This window comes from Protopterus annectens, chromosome 1.part1 (genome assembly GCF_019279795.1).
Source record: "Protopterus annectens isolate FY-2018-M chromosome 1.part1, PAN1.0, whole genome shotgun sequence".
Lineage (NCBI taxonomy): Eukaryota > Metazoa > Chordata > Ceratodontiformes > Protopteridae > Protopterus > Protopterus annectens.
The window spans coordinates 1,394,198,926-1,394,213,508 of NC_056726.1; positions in this window are offsets into that span (position 1 = coordinate 1,394,198,926).

Here is a 14,583-nt window from a genome sequence, read left to right on the forward strand (position 1 = left end):
GGAGAGGGAGGGGTGAAGTTTGCACTGAACTTGTCAGCCAGGATGTTGGCAATGTCGGTCGGTTCAGTGTATTTATGGCCATTATGCACTAGCTCGGAGCATATCTGAGAGTTTGCCCCTAGAGTCTTGACATAGTTAAAGAAGGCCTTGTGGTTATCCTTAGAGTCATTGGCTATTTTTCTTCCGAAGTTGGCCTTGGATGATTTAATGAGGGAGAGCAGTTTTTTACTGATGTTAATCAGAGATGCCTTCTTATTTTGGGATTTTGTTCTATCTTGCAGGAGTTTCCTCTTTCTGTTGTAAAGTTTATTTATGGCCATGTTACCATTCTACCTGTGTTTACAGACGCAGGCGTTTGCCCACCTCTGACCAGCTTATTATGTCGGCACTACATAATATGGGGTGGGGGGTTCCACTGGTGTTTCCCTTCACATTTGTTACGACTGCTTTATTGTAACCATGTTCATTCATATTTTTATATATATATATATATATATATATATATATATATATATATATATATATATATATATATTTCTATCTGTACATACAGATACATATACACCTACATACCTAATTACATTTCCCATACTGTTGAATGTCTGCCGCGCATCCCCGCTGCCTTTACCTCCCTATATCCCACCGACATTATTCTGGCCATCACATAAAATTAGCGACCCTTGCATGGCTTGGACCCAGAAAGAGACGCACCTTAGTCACCGGTTTGACCACTACACCATCCGTGGTACATTCTGCATGGATGGTAGCTAAGATATATGACTTCACTACAGGTATTCAATAGTACTGGCATCAAAAGTGACAGTTGGTTGGTGTACATATTGTGTACGGACCTCTCAACCACTCAGGAACTAATTTCAACAGTAACAGGGACAAGGCAAGGACAATTCAGGGACAATCACGGACACTTTTACAATATTAGTACTATTAACTTGAAACATGTTGACAGATTCAGAGCATATGTATTAATACTTATTTTCTGAAGTAGAAGACGTCTATTACTCTTATTATTGTCATTATTCATTCAGTGTCATTCAACACCTTTCCTCCAAAGATCACTGGTTTTAGGGGGGGATTAAGAGGCTGGCCAGTTATTGTGCGAATGCTCTGACCATTGGTAGGGTTGCCACATTTTCATATGGCCAGGATGGGATATATTCAGGACACACCAGATTTTTCAGGCCAACACATTCCCCCGGTCAGTACAGGGTTTAGAACTTTACTTATTTTCCTAGATGAGAGCTTATTCTTGTAGCAGTTTAGTTGCTTATTCTGTTTCTTGTAAGATTTACATATATTACATACAGAAATAACTGTTTTAGGCAACTGTTACATGAAATATGGTACATAGTTATTTCCTACAATCACAGAACATTTGCCATTGCATCATTCTTGGTCAGGACACACCTACCCAAACAGGGACTGTCCCTCACAAAGTGGGACAGGAGGTACCCTGCTTACGTCAGCGCCTTAATCACCCTATATCCAACTGCCTCTATGCGAATGTTTAAAGTATATATTCTCTATAATTCATGTGGGGAGCCGTGCATCACAGTCAGGTGTTTAATCCCGGGTAGTAGGTTCTGCATGACCGGCTGGAGGCTGAGCAGTCTCGTGAACCACTACTGCACATACAACTTGTGTCCAGATATCTACAGGACTGGACATTGTGTTGTGATACCAAGTGTGATGTGTACACAGGATACTTATCCCATGAGGGATATCCAAAAATTGAACAAGACAATAACCTTCGATCTTTTTGGATTTATGAAAACATGATAGGGTTTTACATGCAATGGATACATAGTTTGCAATCCTGACACTGCCTAGGGTGAGACTGCCTACTAGATATGAATAGTGGTCACTATGTGCAGATATGGCTGCGCCAAACTAGCAGCCCGAGTATGGCTGGATTTGGTGGTCTTTCAGGAATGGGGGTGGGTTGTGTGCTGTGGAGGGGATGATGGGTATTCAATTATGCATCCAGGTGTGTTGTAGTTGGATGGCTCAGTTCAGTCCAGACCATTATGTGGGTATGTGCCGGTGACATTTCTGTACATGTGTATTGCACATTTTAATATTCATATGTTTGTGGGATTGTGTTCTACAGTATGGCCTGTCAGGTTGTATTGCAGATTTGTATATTTGTTCTTTGTGTTTCTTTCTGATTCACCCACTGCTCCCTCATACACCTCCAGTTCACCTACTGTGCATCCAACACAGTCTCCCCTTTGCGAATTATTACATTATCTGTCCCCCCCACACCCATATTCCACACACTCCATCCATCCCTTCTCTGGTTGATGACCCATGGCATGGTCAAGGGAACACATTGCATACACTACATATCTCTGGTACCTGTATGGTTGTGAGGACTACCCTAGCATTTTTCATTTTCCACATGCTGTACATCATGCACATAGGTGCACGCAAATACTTATCTTTCATGACATGGTAGGTAGACCCGGGTAATACCCGTTCATCTTTGGCCCATCCTGACAAGGATGCCTTGGACCGCAAATGGGCAGATTTTGGGTGAATGCTCTGACCATTGGAAGGGTTGCCACCTTTTCATATGGCCAGGATGGGATATATTCGGGACACACATCAGATTTTACAGGCCAGCACATACCCACCATCAGTACAACGGATAGTACTTTTGTTTTATGCCTAAATGTAAGCTTATTGTTGTAGCAGTTTAGCTGCTTTTTCTGTTTCGTTTACTTGCTTATTCTATTTCTTGTAACATGTAGGTATGTTACATATGGAAATAACTATTGTATGTGCCTTCTACATGAGATGTGGGACATAATTATGTCCTACGGTCGCAGGATGTTTTACATTTATAATGGTTTTGGTATGGACACAACTGACCAGAGGGGGACTGTCCTTCACAATGTGGGACAGGTGGTAACCCTGACCATTGGGTTAGACTTAGATATTGGCGGCATGCTAACACAATGCATTTCGTTTCCACTTGGTATAACTATCAACACTGCAATAGAATGCGGGCACGGTGTTTTAAATGTCATTTGTTCGAGGGATGGGGACTCAATATTCAGCTACGTGCATTTGTGTTTGCTTCTTATTTTTGTGTTTGCAAAACTGTCTTGCATGCATTGCATACGTTTCAGTATCCAAGGACACTAACAGGTGTGATTACTATTGGAGGCAGGGTGTAATATTCAGCATTTTAGGTTGCATGTAAACAGCCATGTCCATGCCTCCGTGCGGCGCTTTGACACACCCCATGCACTCGCACACATTTCCTATGCACGTGGATGTGGCGAGAGCGTGCCTTCATTAATATGCATATGGCACTACTGCGCCATCTCTATGCCGCACGGTCGACGCAAGCCTAACGCCGTCCTTGCACCGAGCTTCATGAATCTCAGGGAATGTCTATAACGTTTTAGAAGCTACTTTCCTCCATTCACCATTCACAGTCAAGCATGCCTTCTGTTCATCAGACTGAGCTTCTGTTTCCAGTTACTTGGATCTTTTGCCCAGTCCACACTTTACAGTATAGTATACTTGAGTATTCTATCATGCTACAGAGCAAAACATTAAACTAAGGCTCTGTCTGGCTGACTTGGCTGCAACTTGATGATTATTAAAGATCCTGATGGAATTTTTCAAGTAAAAGTAAGGTTGTTTATTACAAAGACATCAATGTTCATAACCCTACATCAGACCACAGATCAAAATACCTGCACTGACTAGATAAATACTGCCATGTTTGGCCAAAATGTGTTACTTATCCACTTTGAATCTCCCCAGTATGGAAACTAATCTTATCTATACTAAGATAGCAATAGTCAGTACTGACTGTACAAATGCCCACCCCCACCTACTAACTGTATAGTAACCCTGTCAGAATTGCACAGAACTCATATGCCAATGTACCTGTATTCACAAATATATTCATCCATAGCTGGCATGCATGTGTTGGCATAAAGTCTGGTTTAAACATCCATATATGATGCTCTCATATCAGTATAGTAAGTTAACATACCAGTTAAAAAACTGAAAGCATGTGCAACAAATGCTGCTTTATGCAAATATTAACAATACCCTTACTCATTTTACATAAGCACCTTTGTGATTATGGCAGTTAAACATGCTGGACATCTTTGAACAAGTCACCACAGCATTAAACTCAGTCAAATCAGTTCACACTGCCCACTCGAGTTGACCAATACTTTTGACACAATCATAAATTCTGGCATTATTGATAAGCTAATCCAGCTAAATGCAACCCCCTATGTTTTGCACTAGGTAGCCAACGGTCTTTCAGGCAAAACCTTATCTATTATTGTTGGAGGTACACTCATCAAAAAAAGTTATTATCTTCTGGCCTTCTCTACTTATCTGCTCCTTTCTACTCAGCCTCAACTGAAACTGCTTTTGAAATGGATTTTACATATCCATCCCCCTAGAAGACAGCTAGCTCCTTTTTGTGATCTTAATTTTGTGCTGGAGAAACTTAAATATTTTTCTCATTTGAATTGACTTATGAGACTGATTTGAAATTCTTATCATGGAAAACAGTGCTACTTATTGCTCAGACTTCTACAAGAAGAGTATCTAGGTTACATGCTCTTATGGAGAGTGATTCAACCCTGTCTCATATTTCACAAAGGTAGTGTAACTTTGAGAACGGGGCGGCCGCGGTGGTGCAGCAGTTAGCATTGCCACCTTACAACAAGAAGTTCTCTGGTTCGATCCTCGGCTGGGGTACCTTCTGTGTGCAGTCTGCATGTCCTCCCTGTGGTCGTGTGGGTTTCCTCTGGGTGCTCTGGTTTCCTCCCACATCCCAAAGACATGCTGTAGATGGATTGGACACTCTAACTTGGCCCTAAGTGTGAGTGCATGCATGTGTGTGCCTTCTGTGGAAGGTTGGGTGACAGGCTGGCAACTCAACACCATAAAACTCCACTGCCAATCATGAGCGGACAGGTGATCTACTGTGGCAACCCCTAACCGGGAAAAGCCAGAAGAAGTGTAACTTTGAGAACAAATCCCTCCCATATGCCTAAGGTGGTTTCAGAGTTTACTTTGAGACAGGCTATTCATCTCCCTGTTTTCTATCCAGAGCCAAACAATACAAACTTTGGATGTCCACATGCAACTCAGATATTACATTGGCAGGACAAAAACCTTCCGGAATTATAATCAGCTGTTTTTAACACAATGAGGCAGTCAGTGTCAAAACAGAACATTTCTAAATGGTTGTCTCATGGTATTGTTTTTTGTTATTGTCACCATAACAAGACGCTTTCTTGAAAGTTCAGGCCTATTGCACCACGGCTTTTGCTACTTCTGTTTTTTTTTTTTTTTTTTTGAAAGGGGCAGACTCTAGAAATATACTAGAGGAGATGACTTGCTCATCTCTGCACACCTTTACCAAACACTACACACAAGATTCTTTCTCTAGGCCTAGCACAAGCTTTCCTGGGTCTATTCATCAGTGGCTGCTAGACACTGATTCTTAGACCTCTTCCCTTTCCGTGTCCGCTTTGGTATTTGTCCCATATAGGTTAAGCTACTCAGTAGTGGTCCTAATGATGAATTTAGTACACTTCTGTAAGTGGGCTTGCCATAGCAGTAGATGTTTGAACAGATCATTGTTGCAGTAAGAACACTATCCCACCATCTCTCTTTTTTAATGTGTTTTTTTAGACCAGGGAGTAGATACTTCCTTTTAATTTTCTCCTTTCATGTACCTTGCTGGCAGGACTCTAGCTTCCCTTGCTCTGAGGCAAGAAAGCTCTGAGAGTTTGGCTTCATATCTACTGACTTTATATCACTGTCCTTGAGCTGTACAGTGGTTAAGGCATGTAGAAAATGCATTATAGCTCTAGAAGCTGGTCAGTCATCGAATCCTTGGCTGGTTATGTCCCACATATCTTAGGTTACAGTAACAGTGAACTATATGAACTTCTACTGATATGGTATGGCCACTTGCACAATTGTACTTTCTGCGATAATTTAATCTTTGTCAATTTTTCTTAATTATTCTTATTACATTCTTCTATTTCTCTCTCTGTCTTTACCTCTGCTATGTTTTTAAACTCCATTTTCATTTTATCCCACTCAATTGTTCTTCCTTCTGCAGTAATTTATAATTTCCTTCAATAACTCTTGAATCATATCCACTGCCTATTCCTTAAATGTATTAACAGATAAGTAAGAAAGTGCCAGTGTCTAACGTTTACATAATTTCCCCAAATCTTTATCTTAGTTTACTCTTTACTGGTGCATGATCTGATTTAGTTACTAGATGGGCCTCAAAGCTTTCAATTTAAAGCACATGCTCCTGTGAAATACGACACTGGCTTTTGATTCTCCACTAGTAGACTTGTCCTTTGGAGAGAATCTATCTCTTATGAGCGAGCATGTCCAAAAGCAAGAATTTCTGAAGAATTCTCTCTCATGCCCAGATTAGGTGCAGAGATTTTCAAGGACTGCCTGGGCCAAAGTCACATGCTATTCCTTCAATGACAGAAGCCCTGGAAGATGCCATTGCTAATGTATCACTGGAGTTCGATTCCCAACCCCTGCTCCTCTGAAGTCAGACCACCACTACAGAATTTGCACCTGCCACAAGTGACTTCATAAAACTCCTTCAGTGGATCTAGCTGTGGTGCCTGTAGATTCCAGCAAGAGAATGACTGTAAATCCAACTACAGACACCTTTGGGGCCTTTAAATGCTAGTTTCACTAAACCAACACTGCTTACACAGCTGAAGGATAAGGTATATGATTTTAACTAAAAGTAAGAAGAGTAATTCCCAGAATTATAGATCCCTCATCATTGAAATAAACAAACAATACAGGACCTTAATAAAATTCACCAAACCCAAGTCTGAGGCTGAAGTAGACACCTAAGTTAAAGACAATCATAAGACCTTTTAGTTATGTTCACAACCTCAGAAGCACAATGCAGCAATGGGCTGAGATGATTGTGCATGATGTTATCTACACTGAGGCTGAAGATACGGTAAACATACTGGCTGATAAATTCAGCTCAAAATTTACCCATCGCTACTCCCCCATCTGTCCCAAAAGATATAACTGAAACTGATTTGTCTCCAACTATCACACAAGACCAAGTCCTATAAATGTTATCAAAACCCAAAAATACTGCATTGATGAGTCAGGGCAATATACCTGGATGCACTTTAAATAGTATGAAACATGATTTAGCCATCCCAAACAACACTGTTCAACCTCAGACTTCATACAGGTTTTATATCAAGCAAATTAGGAGCAGCCCTAGTTATTTCCCTGCATAAGGGAGGACCTTCCATAGACCCAAGCAATTACAGACCCATACATCTGAACAACTTAATATGCAAAGCTTGACTTACAATGGAGCTAATCAATAAGAACAGAGGGAATCTCCAAACAAAGGAACCATTTCAGTTTTGATTTGTCAAAGGCAGGTTATACTTACTTAACCTGGTGGACATTTTCCTTCATCCATTGCTTTGGTGACTGTTTGAAAAAAAGGATACATATATCATACCTCAGTCTGGCCAAAGCTTTTGAGACAATCCTACACTTGGGCATAATAGTAAAGTTAAATAAACTCCTAATAAGCACCTATGTTGCCTGCTGGATTGCAATCTGACTCACAGATAGGATGCAGGCGATTACAATAGGAAAAGATACCTCCACAAAGAGATCAGTCACCAGCAGAGTACCCCAGTGTTTGGTGATGGGACCTCTACTGTTTGACAATACTTCTCTGAAGTAAACACCAATATCAAAAGGTTCTGACTGAGTCTGAGTAAGTTTGCAGATGATTGCAAGTTAGTACAGTCACTGAATCCCCAAATGACTTAGCCATCTTGCATGATGTTTGTCCTAAAAAAAAAAAAAAAAAAAAAAAAAAAAAAACTGGTGTCAGAATCATGGAGTAAAATTAAATGACAAAAAACAAAAAATGCATTATCATATGTTTTGGGAAGTCATCTACCCTGGGAACCTACCATATTGATAATATGCCTCTAACCGTGGATCTAGTTGTGACCTAACTTCGACCAGCATGTATCCACTGTCATAAGAAGTGCCTTCTGTACTGCACAGCTTATAAACAAATAGATTCTGTCTAGATCTAGAGAGGTCATTGCCCCCCTTTATCATCATCAACACCAACTCCCTTTTTCGCATTTTTCTATATGGGGTCAGGGTGCAACGTTAACCATTGCCATCTGTCACTATTCAGTGCCACTCTCTTACCTTCTTCAATACTCATGCTTGACTGCCACAGATCTTCTCTCACACAGTTCATCCATGTCTTTGCTGGATGTTCTTGTTTTCTCATGCTTTCTTCCTGTCTGTCCCAAACCTTCTTCAGCAGATTGTCGTCTGCTTTTCTGCATATGAGCCCGAACCACAGTAATCTATTCACTTTGACCTTTTCTGTAATTGGAACTATTTTGGCTTCTGCTTTTATGTCTTCATTTCTTTGTCTGTCCAACCTGCTCTGTCTTTACTGTCCATATTTCCGTACCATACAGTAGTATTGGTTGCACCATTGCTTTGTACACCCTACTTTTTACCTTCTTTGGCATTCTTCTGTAATTCACTACATCTGACACACTGGCTGCAGCCCCTCTGATTCTAGCTTTGACTTCCTCATTCAGACTTCCCTTATCCTCAACCAGCCTTCCAACATACTTAAGCTGTTAACCTATTCCACTGTTTTCCTGTCTGTTTCATTTCTTAGCTTCTTCTGATTTTTCCCATTTTCTGTCTTTACAGCTGACTTGTCTGTACTCAGTTTCATCCCATGTGCCTTCTGTTCTGCATTCCATTCTCCTATTCTTTGCTGAAGTTCTTGTTTAGAATCTGCCTGTAAACTTAATCAGCAATTATGTTAATCTGTCTGCTCCAAACGTTTTGTTAAAATAGTCCATTACTAGTATGAACACCAGTGGGCTCAGATCTCAACCCTGATGCACACCCACACCCCCTTTACTCAGCCATCATTAGACCAATCATCCAGTATAATGCCCCCTTTGGCATATATCTGTCCAGACACATACAACAACTGGAAACCATACAGAGATCCCCTACTAAAAGAATAAAAGGTCAAAACAATGTGTTCTACATGGACAGACTAAAAGTCCTGTTACTATACTTGGTACTCTAAAGACTATTAAGAGGTGAGCTTTGTCTGGCATACTAGGCATCCTGTGACCCAATATCGATGGACCTAGTGCACATCAGCAAGTTAAATGGCATCAGAAGTATTTGACCTAGGGACATAAACCTCTCCTGTAGCATCCAAAGAATGGTTTGGAGAGGCAAGTATATCTTGCAAAAGATACCACTACTATGGAACAAACTCCCCGTCCATGTAAAACAAAGGTCATCCATGCCCTATATTCAAGCATAACTTGAATCTATGGATATGTAATAGAACATTTACCCCAGGACTGATCCTGAATAGACCCAAGGTACAGAGTTTAATTCTTATCTTTGGAAGGGAAATTGTCTAGGCTTAAAATGGCCCAAAAGGATAGCTAACCTAATGGTAACTTATAAACCTATGTACTAGTAATAGACACTGGCAGCTCATACATGCTTTATCTCATAAATGGGTCAGGTCAAATTATCTTTGGTATAATCCCAGTTATTCTCACTAGGGGTACTAAATAATTAATTGACCATGGAATGGGCAAAGCAAATCCAGTACCAAATGGGATAAGTTACTTACGCAACAAAAGGTAACTTGGCTAAGCTTAAAATGCTCTGCAATGGAGATATTTCTGTCTAAAGACTCAGCCCCTGGCAGACAATGTCAGAGCAGGACTCCTTTATGTCGACCTAGACAAGGAGTTTCTATTTGCACACCCTGCACAAAGGGTGGTCAAGAGATTGAGGAAGAAAGGGAAAACTTCTATTAGTCAAGCAATTGTTTTCATTCACCAACAGCCAAGAAAGCATGAATTACACAGCTAACAGTTAGCCTTTCCACTCTAAATAAAAAGAGTAAGAAAGGCTGCTAATAAGAGAATATGGCAAGCACACTAGAAAGGAAAAGCTGGAGGCCCACAGGGCCATGGCACACAGAGGGAACAGCTATGAGTCAGTCAACCTTACTGAATTGTAATAATGGAATGGGGGCCCACTCCCACATAGGATCACAGGAGGTCACAAGGCTAATGGCCCTGGGGCCCTTACAAACCTAACCAAGAGTTTATCCCCAAAAAGAAACCTCAGTCAGCACTTGTTGCCCCTGTCAATGAGGGATACAGGCGGAACCCTGGGACAAATTTGTGGTTTCCCATCCACTCATCAAGGTTGCGCTTGAAGAGGGTCAGCGAGGTATTCTGTTTGACATGTATAGGAAGTCTATTCCAGAGATGGGGCAGCCTCAGGGAGACAAACCTGTCTCTCAAGTAGGTTTTGTTGATGTCACACATTAGATCCAGGCCTTTCAAGCAGGTAATGTGTGAGGAGTTAGAGTTATGGATATGGAGTACCTCTAGTAGGGCAGGGTCTGAGATTGCCTTGTTGGCGAGACACAGATCACCTCTGGGCAATGTGTACAATACCAAGTAGTGTGGTATTGATTTGAGCCTGTCCACATAGGACAGGTGTTGGAGGCCTTGGATTCTCTTTGTGAGGTATTTCTGTGGCCTTCCCAGTTGGTGCAGATGTTTGGAGAGGTACATATCAAACAGGGCGTTATACTCAATTATTGGTCTAATGAAAAAGGAGTATAGACAGGTAATAACCTCCTTTTTTCTGGATGCAATCCCCTTACATATGAGATGAACCAAGTAAAAGGCTTTTTTGACCACTGCCGCTACATGATGGTTGAATGTGAGATTGTTATCAACCTGAGTACCCAGTTCTCTCACCACAGGTTGTGTGTTTAGGGTGTTGCCATTGATGTGGCAATCAGTAGGGGCCATGTTTCTGCTGAATGGTATGATGATACATTTTTTTGCATTTAGCTTGAGGCCATGATTTTGGCACCAGTTATTATTTGCTGTGAGATGCTCTTGCAGTATGTTAACATCATTTGGGGAGTCAGTGACAGTGCCCAACTTACAGTCGTCTGCAAACTTGTTCACCCACTGGATACTCTACACATTGTCAGTGCATGTTTGGGAGATTTCCCAGGAATCAGACCTGACCCTTAAGGCAGCCTGCATCCCATAAAAACAGAACATTTTTGCAGACATGCTGAGCAAATCACAGGTAGAATCACATAAAGAGATATTAAAGAGGGAAAATGTTCTAAATCTGCTCAGGAAATGGGGGCTAAGGTATGTAGAAAATATTGGTTAAAAATGGATAAAAAAAATCTGCAACAAATACTGTTTATGCCAAAACTGTTTAACAGTGTCCCTATTCCATCACCATCTTCACAGGTGATAGGTTCATAGGTTCATAGGAGGTTACTAGACTATTGGTTCTAGTGCCTTTATAAGCCTAGCCATGTTATGCCCTTGTTCCCTTATTGAAAGTTATATGGTCTGTATTTGCAGAGCGTGTCTATGATCAACAATGACTGCCCTTATTGAAGAGGGACATAGGTGACAATCCCAGGGTAAATTTACAGTCTCCCATCCAGTTGTCTAAGTTACACTTAAATAGGGTCAATGAGGAACTCTGTTTTACGTGAATTGAGAGTTTGTTCTAGAGGACTGGCAATGTCTGGGAGACATATCTGTCTCTCCAGCATGCCCTGTTAATGTTACAGGCTAGGTTAAGATCCCTCGAGTGAGTGAATCTTGTCCCAGTTGACTTGTGGATGTACAGCATTTCCATTAGGGCAGGGTCCAAGACTGGTCTGTAGGCCAGGTAACAAATTGCCTCTCAGTAGCCTATAAGATAGAGAGTACAATGACAGGGCCTTCAGTCTGTCCATGTAGTTCATGTGTTAAAGGCTCTGAATTTTTTTGGTGAGAAACTTCTGAGGTCTCTCCAACTGCTGCAGGTGTCTGGTGAGGTACATACAGAAGGTAGCATTGTACTCTATTAATGGTTTAATGAGGGATTAGTACGGGGGAGTTATTATATCCTTAGCTCTGGATGCAATGCCCTAACCTAGGAGATGTGCAATGTAGAAGGCCTTCCTTACCACTGTGGACACATGGTGATTGAAGGTTGCTATCAACCTGTGTTCCCAAATCCCTCACCACAAGGTTTGAGCTATGGGGGTTCTGTTAATATTGTAATTTGCAGGGACTTCCCCATTGCTGAAAGGGATAATAACGCATTTTTTTGGTTTAGTTTAAGTCTATGACTTTAGCACCAATAATTTGTCTGCGTAAGCCCTTTTTGTAGTATGTCAACATCATTGGGGAACTCAATGATTGCACCCAGTTTGCAGTCTCTGGTGAACTTGGTAAGCTGCAGGCCATCTATTTTCACCTAGACTTCTGAGAAATAGATTCCAAACAGTAGGGAGCCCAGCACAGATCCTTGTGGTACGCCACTGATAACTGGTCTGCTGGTAGAGATGGAATCCCCAACTTTGACTGTATGCATTCTGTCAGTTAGTCAGTTGGCTACTCATCTAGTGACATATGGGTTAATTCCAAGCTGGGTGAGTTTCTCAATGATGCCTGAGTGGGTATGGCAAGTAATTCATTCACAGCACACTAAGAGGCTTAAAGGGCTCCTACACCACCACAATCAGATTCAAATTTGATAATGGAGGGGTGATAACATGGGTAAAAATGCCCAGCTAAAAAAATGTGAATACATTGACACGTTAACAAAAGATTATCAAACCTTCATTAATTTGCCGACTTAGCACCATTAGTCAGGAATTTAAGTAAGCCATCATTTTATCATTCTGTGATTACAGTCTGTTTAGCTATCCAGTTCATCTAGAGAAGAGAAGCACTGCACAAAAGTTACCAACGCTTACCTATTATATTTTATTACAAATATTAGGGGTACAATGTGCTTCAGTTCATATGCATGAATTAGGGTAAAAGATGCTTTGAACTCTTTTCATGCAAACACCACTGTTTCAGTGCCTTTCTCTGCCACTTCAGTCCTTGCATCCCCTGACATTTTCATCCTGCGCAATTGGGCTCCAGTGCCACTTTCACATGTACTCTCTTCACATGGACAGATGCAGTGATTAAACATGCCACCAGTATCCTAATACCTTTCCCATTGGTACTCATATAGCCCTGATGCTCCTAACCTTCAATTGTGGGCCTCATTTCTATTGACGGAGTACCACCTGCACTTAAGGCACCAGTATCCTTGACACATGTACCTGTTACAGATGGAAACCAGTAACACTTATACCTCAATACCTTTATAGTTATTTACATTTCAGCACTCTGCATATATCTAATATAACAGTTCTAGAAAATTCCACCAGAAAAATAATTGTAAGCCCACACACACACACAAAATCTTTTGAGAGACACTTTCCCTAATAAACCAAATCAGTAATCATTCAGAAGTGATCCTGTAACTGCAGTTTGCCTTCATACATCACTGGCCTGCCAGACAGGATGCACCCATTCTGTATACTTCAAATGTCTCTGAGTAGAGGAAATATATAGCGGCTACTGCAAGATACCTTCAGCTTGCCATATTGTCCCTTCTTTCAGAATTCCATACCCATCAACAAACTTCACCAATAGCTGAATAGTTTTACAAGCATATCCGAGCCATAAACATACTTTTGTGACATCACCTCTATATTTCCATTATAAACCTTATGACATGTAATTGTCTCTAAGCCTACTGCAACATTCTCTGCCCTATCTAGTTCCTCCCCTCACCTCCACTTTTTGAATTTCTAAGCACTAATTTACATTATTATCTTTTTGACAAACCCACTAATACACCTCTTCAGATGTTCTATGTTCAACATCTACTAATGCATAAATATTTTTAATACTATAATAGTTGCCATTTGTTTCATATTAATGTAATCTAATTAGCAAATGTATATGTTGGTGTTAGTATATATTAATTGTCTGTTCATGTATAATACTGAATGTCTATTTAAAAAAAAAATTGTAATATGCTTGAGCTTTTCCTCACTGGGCTGCCTTTGAAAAGAGTTTTTTGACTAAACCCAGCCCTGCAAACCTGGTAAACAAAGGGAAAATAAAAATGAAAAATAAAACATAAAAAATGAACTTGGTGCTGTTAGACATAGACATTGACCCCCTCACCCAGATTGCCCAGAGTACTGTCTGGTTAAGTGATTTTCTTAAAGTCAACAATAGGCACATGAAGACTGAGGGAATCCAACCTTCTACTACAGGAGGCAGTCTTAATTCTCTGCACTTAACTGCCAGAACAGAGATTCCAAGCATGTGTTATGCAAATAGAGCTAACAGCTTTCAGTTCTTCCAGATACAAAGGCAAATTATTGCTAGCATGGATATACAGAACAGTCTTCAGAAAAGGTCGCTAAACCAAACTGAACTAAGCAGGTAATGCCATCTGCCACAGCACAGAAAGAAAGCTGTTCTGACATTGAAGGCAGGGCAGGGATATGAAATTTAAATAGCACCAGTAATATCTTATGGGACTCTGCTGACAATTGATGCAGGC